The sequence below is a fragment of the Suncus etruscus genome, chromosome 8, assembly GCF_024139225.1.
Source record: "Suncus etruscus isolate mSunEtr1 chromosome 8, mSunEtr1.pri.cur, whole genome shotgun sequence".
Lineage (NCBI taxonomy): Eukaryota > Metazoa > Chordata > Mammalia > Eulipotyphla > Soricidae > Suncus > Suncus etruscus.
Window position 1 is genome coordinate 58,129,976 of NC_064855.1, and position 7,562 is coordinate 58,137,537.

The window sequence follows — 7,562 nt, forward strand, 5'->3', positions numbered from 1 at the left end:
GCAGTGGTGCAGGGAGGTTGCTCTGTGCTTAGGGGCCTAGTCTTGCTCTATAATCAGGGGCCATACCAAGTGGTACTTAGGGGACCATATGTGGTGCTGAATTCAAACCATTGTTGAGGCCATTGCAAGACAAAGTGCCTTACCCTCTGTACTACTTTTTTTTTTTTTTTTGGTTTTTGGACCATACCCGGTGATGCTCAGGGGTTATTCCTGGCTATGCACTCAGAAATTGCTCCTAGCTTGGGCTTAACCCTTGTGCCCCATCTAATCTTACTTCATTTTTAATATTCAAGAGCTACAGAAAATTAGCAAACCTTTTCCCCAAAAGATAGCTAGTGTATTATAATGAAATAGAAAGTCCAGGCAACTTTGATTTCCCTCATTGAGAGTACTATGAAGAGAAAATCAGAGAAATAACAATTTGCATCTTCTGTCCATCCTCCAATACTTGCTGCTGGTAAGAATGGAGAGATGATTTAATGCAGTAATCTTCACAGATCACCGGGGAGGACAGAAGGTTTAAGCAAGGCCATAGTTTAGCAAGAATCATGAGAAAAGACACACACTTTGATAGAAACACACTAGTAGGCTAGAGAATAAGATGCAAACCATTTAACATCACCTTTTTTTTTTCTCATACTAAAATCTAGTAAGCCATGACCACTAAATATAAACAGATGTATGTATTACTTTTTTGGGGGGGGTGGTTCTGGTTCTTTGGTTCATGCCTGGTGGTGCTGTAGCTATTACTCATGGCAGTATGAGGGGATTATGTAGTATCGTAGGATGGAATCCAGTGTCTCAAAGCACAGAAACAAGTACTCTATCCTTGGCCATATTCTTGGCCCTAGATATACATTTTATTAATATTTAATTTACACCAATTATCCAGTTAAATAATTTATATAATTGTTATTTTCATGTGTATATATGACATATCCTTTTACGAGACAGAAATTAATATAATTAAAAGGACTGATTAAGTGCTCACTTCAGCAGCACATATACTAAAATTGGAACGATACAGAGAAGATTAACATGGCCCCTGCGCAAAGATGACATGCAAATTCGTGAAGTGTTCCATATTTAAAAATAAAAAAAAAAGGACTGATTGAACAGTAGGAATGAAACTGGTGTTTCCTTTCAGTAGAATTTGGTGAGACAAAGAAATACCACACTTCCTCAATGGGAATCCTAGATATGAAATACGATTATGCAGATGACCAAGGCTTCCTTGCATTCCCCACAACCAAAAAAAAAAAAAAAGAAAGAAAGAAAGAAAGAAAGAAAGAAAGAAAGAAAGAAAGAAAGAAAGAAAGAAAGAAAGAAAGAAAGAAAGAAAGAAAGAAAGAAAGAAAGAAAGAAAGAAAGAAAGAAAGAAACTTTCACTTGGCTAGGATTTGGCACAAATTGGGCCAATCCTAGATCAGAGTGTTGCCAAAAACAACAGGTGAATTTCATCTTATCTCCTGAGACAGCACTGGCCATTGGGCAATGAACATGGTCACTGACAATCTGCAACCCACACAAGGAGACAGCGCCCAGCTCCCAAAGCTGAGCTGACTTCTCTCAAATTACTTGCTTTCCCCTTACCCTAAAACACACACACACACACACACACACACACACACACACACACACACACACACACACAGAGTAAAACCACTAATCACAACTTATATAATAATTATTTTTCTCTTTATGAGTGACCCATGAAACACAGAACTGTTTTTTGTTTGCTTGTTTGTTTGTTTTGGCTTTTGGGTCACAGCCGGCAGCGCTCAGAGGTTACTCCTGGCTCTACACTCAGAAATCGCTCGCTCCTCGCAGGCTCGGCGGACCATATGGACTGCCGGATTCGAACCACCACCCTTCTGCATGCAAGGCGAACACCCTACCTCCATGCTATCTCTCGGGCTCCTGTTTTCCTACTTTTAAGAAAATGACCTGTGAAGCCCAGAATAATGTGAACATTTCTATGTTCAGAAATAAAATGGAAACGAAACTATATAACTTCTGTGCAAAATCATATTTTTAAAAAATGTCCTCAAGCTTTCGAATATGCTGGCTTTTTTTTTACTAGCTCAACCATTTATCTGAAGAAATTAACAACATTCAGGATATATTATAAATACTAACTTCCTATTTTATTTTTTAAAAGACAATATCTTGTTTCATTTTTTTTGTCTCCTCCTAGCTTGCTTGAAAATTACTGTGAAAATAAAACAGGCATATTTTATAGGTATTTAAACACTTCTAAATAGCATTCATATGCATAAGCATTCACAAATTCTATGGTAGCTAGCAGAAAGGTGTGAATGTTTCCGAGGCTAACACCATTACACCAAATTTAAATCACAAATTTCTGCTGAAACCTGCCAAGAGAGCTGCAGAAGAAAACAGATTATGAAGCCCCAGGACCATTTATAAAAGGGAGAACAAAACCAATCAAAGTGATGTTGTCCCTTAAGGTCCACAAGCTCTTATGTTATGGAACAATACTATTTATAAAGAGGGAACCCTAAATCCCAAGTAGCTCGGGTAACACGGTTCTATTTCCATACTCAACTGAGCAGGTTCCCAGAGAGTCTCTAACTTTAACCAGGGAGTTGCACTCCTCCCCGAACCCCCAATCACTCAGCTTCCAGAATCCTTCACCCCACTTCTAATCAAGTTTTCTTGGAAATCGAGTCCTGCTCATGTGAGCACAAAGTCCTATTAGAACGAGGACCGTTGGGGGCCCGGAGTGATAGATAATAATAGCGGGTAGGGCGTCTGTCTTGTGGCCAAGCCGGGCTTGATCCTGGCACCCCATTTGGCCTCCCAGTCCTACCAGGAGTGATCTCTGAACACAGAGCCAAGAGTAAGCCCATGAACACCGCAGAATGTGGCTCTTCAAACCAAAAAATCCAAAGGAAGATGGTTGAACATGTTGATCCCTTCACTCAGAATGGATCTCTTGGGAGGAAAAGAAACAAGCAGGTACTGACCCACTTAGAATCCCAGGACCCTTTTTTTCTTGGGGTCGCAAACTCTTGGAATTCAACCCCTGTCTACACCGCAGCTCCGCATACAGTCGGGACTTGGAGATGCGGGGACCGACAGTAGTTCTAAAGCGTCCCCCGGAGAAGGATGCTGAGCGCCCGCAAGGGAGAGGAAGGAATGGGATGGCTGGATTCTAGGGGACAAAGAGAGACTCCGGGAGCCACCAGGGCTCCACCCGAATGCCGAAGCGGCTCTTACCTCTCGGAAATTGACGGCCGGAGCGTGTGTGGCTGCAGGAGAAGCTTGCGGGACAGAGAGGAGTGCGCAGAGCATCCCGCGTCCCGGGACTGCGCGCTAGCCAGCAGTGCCCACTTCCCGCAGCCCCACCCCGTCCCGCCCCCAACGGCACCCCGAGAGGAAGGGGGGCCCCGGGAGGGCGGAGCTGGCCCATCCCCACCGTCCTGGGGCAGTGCATCCTCTCCTGCTCCAGCGCGCCCGGCCCTGGCAGTGCAGGAAAAGGCCCTGGAAAGCTGTCGTGGGGAGCGTCGGGGAGTCCCGGGGCTGCAGGCCGAGCCCGGTGCTTAATTTAGGGCGCGCACCCGGTGTCCTCTCATTTCCAAAGCCATCGCTTCTCCCCGAGTGGACGAACCATTATCCCGTGAGCTTAGTGTTGCAGAAGAAAACCGTTCGAAGAGTGCAAATTATTTATTTTATTCTTTCACGAGAGCCAGATTATTTAATTGCATTAAAAAATCTCAAATCTGCTAGTGTTAACTTTTACAAAAGAGGCTAGAATTCAACTCATTTAACAGTTGCGCTCGCCTTTCTCTATCATGTAGTGTGCAGCCGTTGTTGTTGTTGTTGTTTTTTTTGTTTTGTTTTTTTTTTACCATTTGGTTTTCTCATGCAAAACGATGCCGTTTGAACAGTTGAAACTCCTGTTTTGTCTAATAGAAATCCGAAGAGTGTCACCTCTGGGAAACAAGTGATTGGAAAAAGACACTAAGAAAATTTCGGGTAAGATTTTCCCAGTTAATGTTTTTTTATTTTATTTTATTTTATTTTTGCTTTTTGGGCCACACCCGGTGATGCTCAGGGGTTATTCCTGTCTATACGGTCAGAAATCGCTCCAGGCTTGGGGAACCATATGGAAATCCAGGGATCGAACCCAGGTCCATCAGGGGTCAGCCGAGTGCAAGGCAAACTCCCTACCGCTGTGCCACCGCTCCAGCCCCTTCCTAGTTCATGTTTTGTTGTTGTTATTGTTGGAAATGCATACATATGAAGCTAGAATGGATATAACCACCCTCCCTCCTCTTTCTAGACCAGATTTTGGGGAATCTTTAAATTAGAAATGAAAAAAAACAATGACTGTGATGAAGAAAATTATCCTTTTTCTTTTTAAAAAAAAATATATAATATAAAATCTTTAAGCATCATGATTACAAGCATGATTGTAGTTGGGTTTCAGTCATAAACAGAACACCCCCCCCTTCATCAGTGCAACATTCCCACCACCAATACCCCCTCCCTCCTTCCCAACCCTTGCCTGTATTCATGACAGGCATTCTATCACTTATTAAAAATGTCAGAATAATTGTTAGTGTAGTTATTTCCCTAACTGCACCACTACTCTTTGTAGTGAGTTTCATGAGTTGGTCCTCCAGGCCTTCATCTCTATTGTCTCTGGGGATTATTACAATAATGTCCTTAATTGTTCTTAAAACCCATACATGAGTGGGGCTGGATAGCGTGGAGGAAAGGCGTTTGCCTTGCATGCAGAAGGATGGTGGTTCGAATCCTGGCATCCCATATGGTCCCCGAGCCTGCCAGGAGAGATTTCTGAGCATAGAGCCAGGAATAACCTCTGAGCGCTCTCAGGTGTGAGCCCAAAACCAAAACCAAAACCAAAAAAACCCCATAGATGAGACCTGTTCTGTGTTTACCTCTCCCTCTGACTTATTTCACTCAGCATACTAGATTCCATATACATCCATGTATGGGAAAATGACTTCATCTCTCCTGACAGCTGCATAATACTCCATTGTGTATATGTACCACGGTTTCTTTAGCCATTCATCTGCTGAAGGGCACCTTGGTTGTTTCCAGAGTCTGGCTACTGTAAATAGAGTTGCAATAAATATAGGTGTAAGGAAGGAATTTTTTTTTCGGCCACACCCAGTGACACTCAGGGGTTACTCCTGGCTATGCACTCAGAAATCACTCTTTGGTTTGGGGGCCATATGGGATGTGGGGGGGGGGGCGGGAGGATCAAACCACAGTCCGTCGCTAGGATAGTGCGGGCAAGACTCTAGACGCCTTACCACTCTGTATCACTGCACTGGCCCCATCAAGGAATTTTTTAATTGTATTTTTGTGTTCCTAGGAGTGGTGTAGCTCGATCATATAGCTCAATTTCCAGTTTTTTGAGGAATTCCATATTGTTTTCCATACAGGCTGGACTAGAAGACATTCCCACCAGGAGTGAATGAGAGTTTCTATCTCTTCACATCCATGCCAGAACTGATTGTTCTTCATCTTTGTGATGTGTGCCAGTCTCTGTGGTATGAGATGACAACTCATTGTTGTTTTAATTTGCATCTCCCCGATGATTAGTGATGTGGAACATTTTTTATATGTCTTTTGGCCATTTCTTCTTTGAGGAAGTGTCCATTTCTTCTCCCCATTTTTTGATGGGGTTAGATTTTTTTCTTGATAAGTTCTATTTTTGATATTAGCCCCTTATCTGACGGGTATTGGGTGACTTCCCAGTTAATGTTACGTGATTTGTGCCTTTGTTAAAACTCTCAGTCAGCCTAAGATCAACCTCTGCAACTCACAGATTGAGATTCCATCTCAAAATTTAAAACTAACAAACAAAAAAGCAAACCAACACTGTAGACCCTTGACTTTTACTAATTTATTTATTGGTGTTGCTCTGAGCCTAGTCCTGTTTCTGCACTCAGGGATGATTGCTGGTGGTGGGGATGATGCCCGCTAGACTACTGCTCAGATTCCTCTTTTATTCTTTTAAAAGGTAGAATTTACTCCGTTACTGAGATACCAAATTTATTAAATTTGGGATAAAAATAAAAACTAAATCTATGGTATCTTTGGTAGCTAAAATAGATAGCAAAAGGTGATTTTGTTAAGTAATTGTAGCAACACTACAAGAAGGGTTTAAAGTTATCCCAGTTAATTACTGGTGGTTTATCTAATCTGATATCAATTTATCAATTCAATTATTTTTTTGTTTCTTGAGTCATACTGGGTTATGCTCAGGGTTTACAACTGCTCTGTGCTCAGAGATCACGCCTGATATGTGTATGTGGTTCCAGGGATGGAACACCAGTAGACCAATTGCAAGCCAATTAAGTATCTAGCCCGATGTACTATCTCTTTAAACCTAACATTTAAAAAATGTTATATAGTCACTAATATATTTAGTTTTGAAGACCAAAGCTTAATGAGATAAAAGGGACTTGAAGTTAAGCCTAGCCGTGCCTTTGTAATATTGTGTAATTACTTCCTATTTTCCTCTACTGTGAAAAAAAAATACAATAGCCACATTGAGTTTTGTGGTGACCATATGATCATATATATAGTAAGCACCTTGGTCCTGTGTTAAGTTTTTCAGGTACAGTCTCTCCCAGAAATTCACACTTGTTGGGAGAGAATGACCTACCTAAACCCGGAACCTAGGCTCATATGGCTGGAAAGGCCTTATTGAAATGCTTGGTTCTGTTATTGTTGTTCTGTGCCACACATGGTGGTGCTCAGGTAAATACCTGGCTCTGTGCTCAGCCTAGATGGGCTCTGGGTATCACCTATTGGGTGTCAGGAATCAGACTTGGTTTGGCTGTATGCAAAGCAAATACCTACCTATTGTACTAGCCTAGTGCTTGTTTTTTTCTGTCTCAATTAGAATTCTTGTTAAACTCTATCACTGTCCTTATTGAACAGTTGGAAGAACAGTTTAATCTTTTCTTGAAAAGCAATATAGGGGTGGGTTTGGGGAAGCTTTTAAAAGAACAAAGGTATGTATGGTCTTGTGATGAGCAAAAATGAGTGAGTTACCAAGATATCTTGAAGTCTTGCTCTGAATCAATGACCTGATCAGTGATCTTGTGCAAATTTTATAAAACTTCTCTTCTATCTCCAGAGGAACATTTATATATGTGGAGAAAACTTTTATTTCCCTAGGTAATATACTTTAAAGAAAAGCTCTTATTTATGATCATCAGGACACAAAAAATACAAATGACCCAACATTCATACTGTAATGTAACAAGATCTTACATGTGTGTTGACCTGACATTTCTGGAGAGCTTCCCACATTAGGGTTACAGCCCATGTCATGAATTTGAATAAGAGCAGAACCCAGACAGACTAAGTCCCAACAAGTCTGCCTCTAAAGTATCTTTGAAAAATGGTAAGGACACAGAGTAAGGTCTGCAAGGTCAGGAAATAAAAAATTTGCTGTGTACAATCACAGAGCTACTCCAGAATAAATTCATGTATATATGACATCCTTGAAAGTAAAAGAAACCCACCTTTCTATTTTCCTTTGGCATCAA

At 41.5% G+C, this 7,562-nt stretch overlaps 1 non-coding gene across 1 annotated transcript; it reads left to right on the forward strand.

Moving 5' to 3' along the window:
- Positions 1-983: 983 nt before the first annotated feature.
- On the forward strand, positions 984-1,090 carry LOC126016985 (U6 spliceosomal RNA). Its single transcript, XR_007498665.1, has one exon. It is a non-coding gene; the product is annotated as a U6 spliceosomal RNA (small nuclear RNA).
- The last annotated feature ends 6,472 nt before the right edge of the window (positions 1,091-7,562 follow it).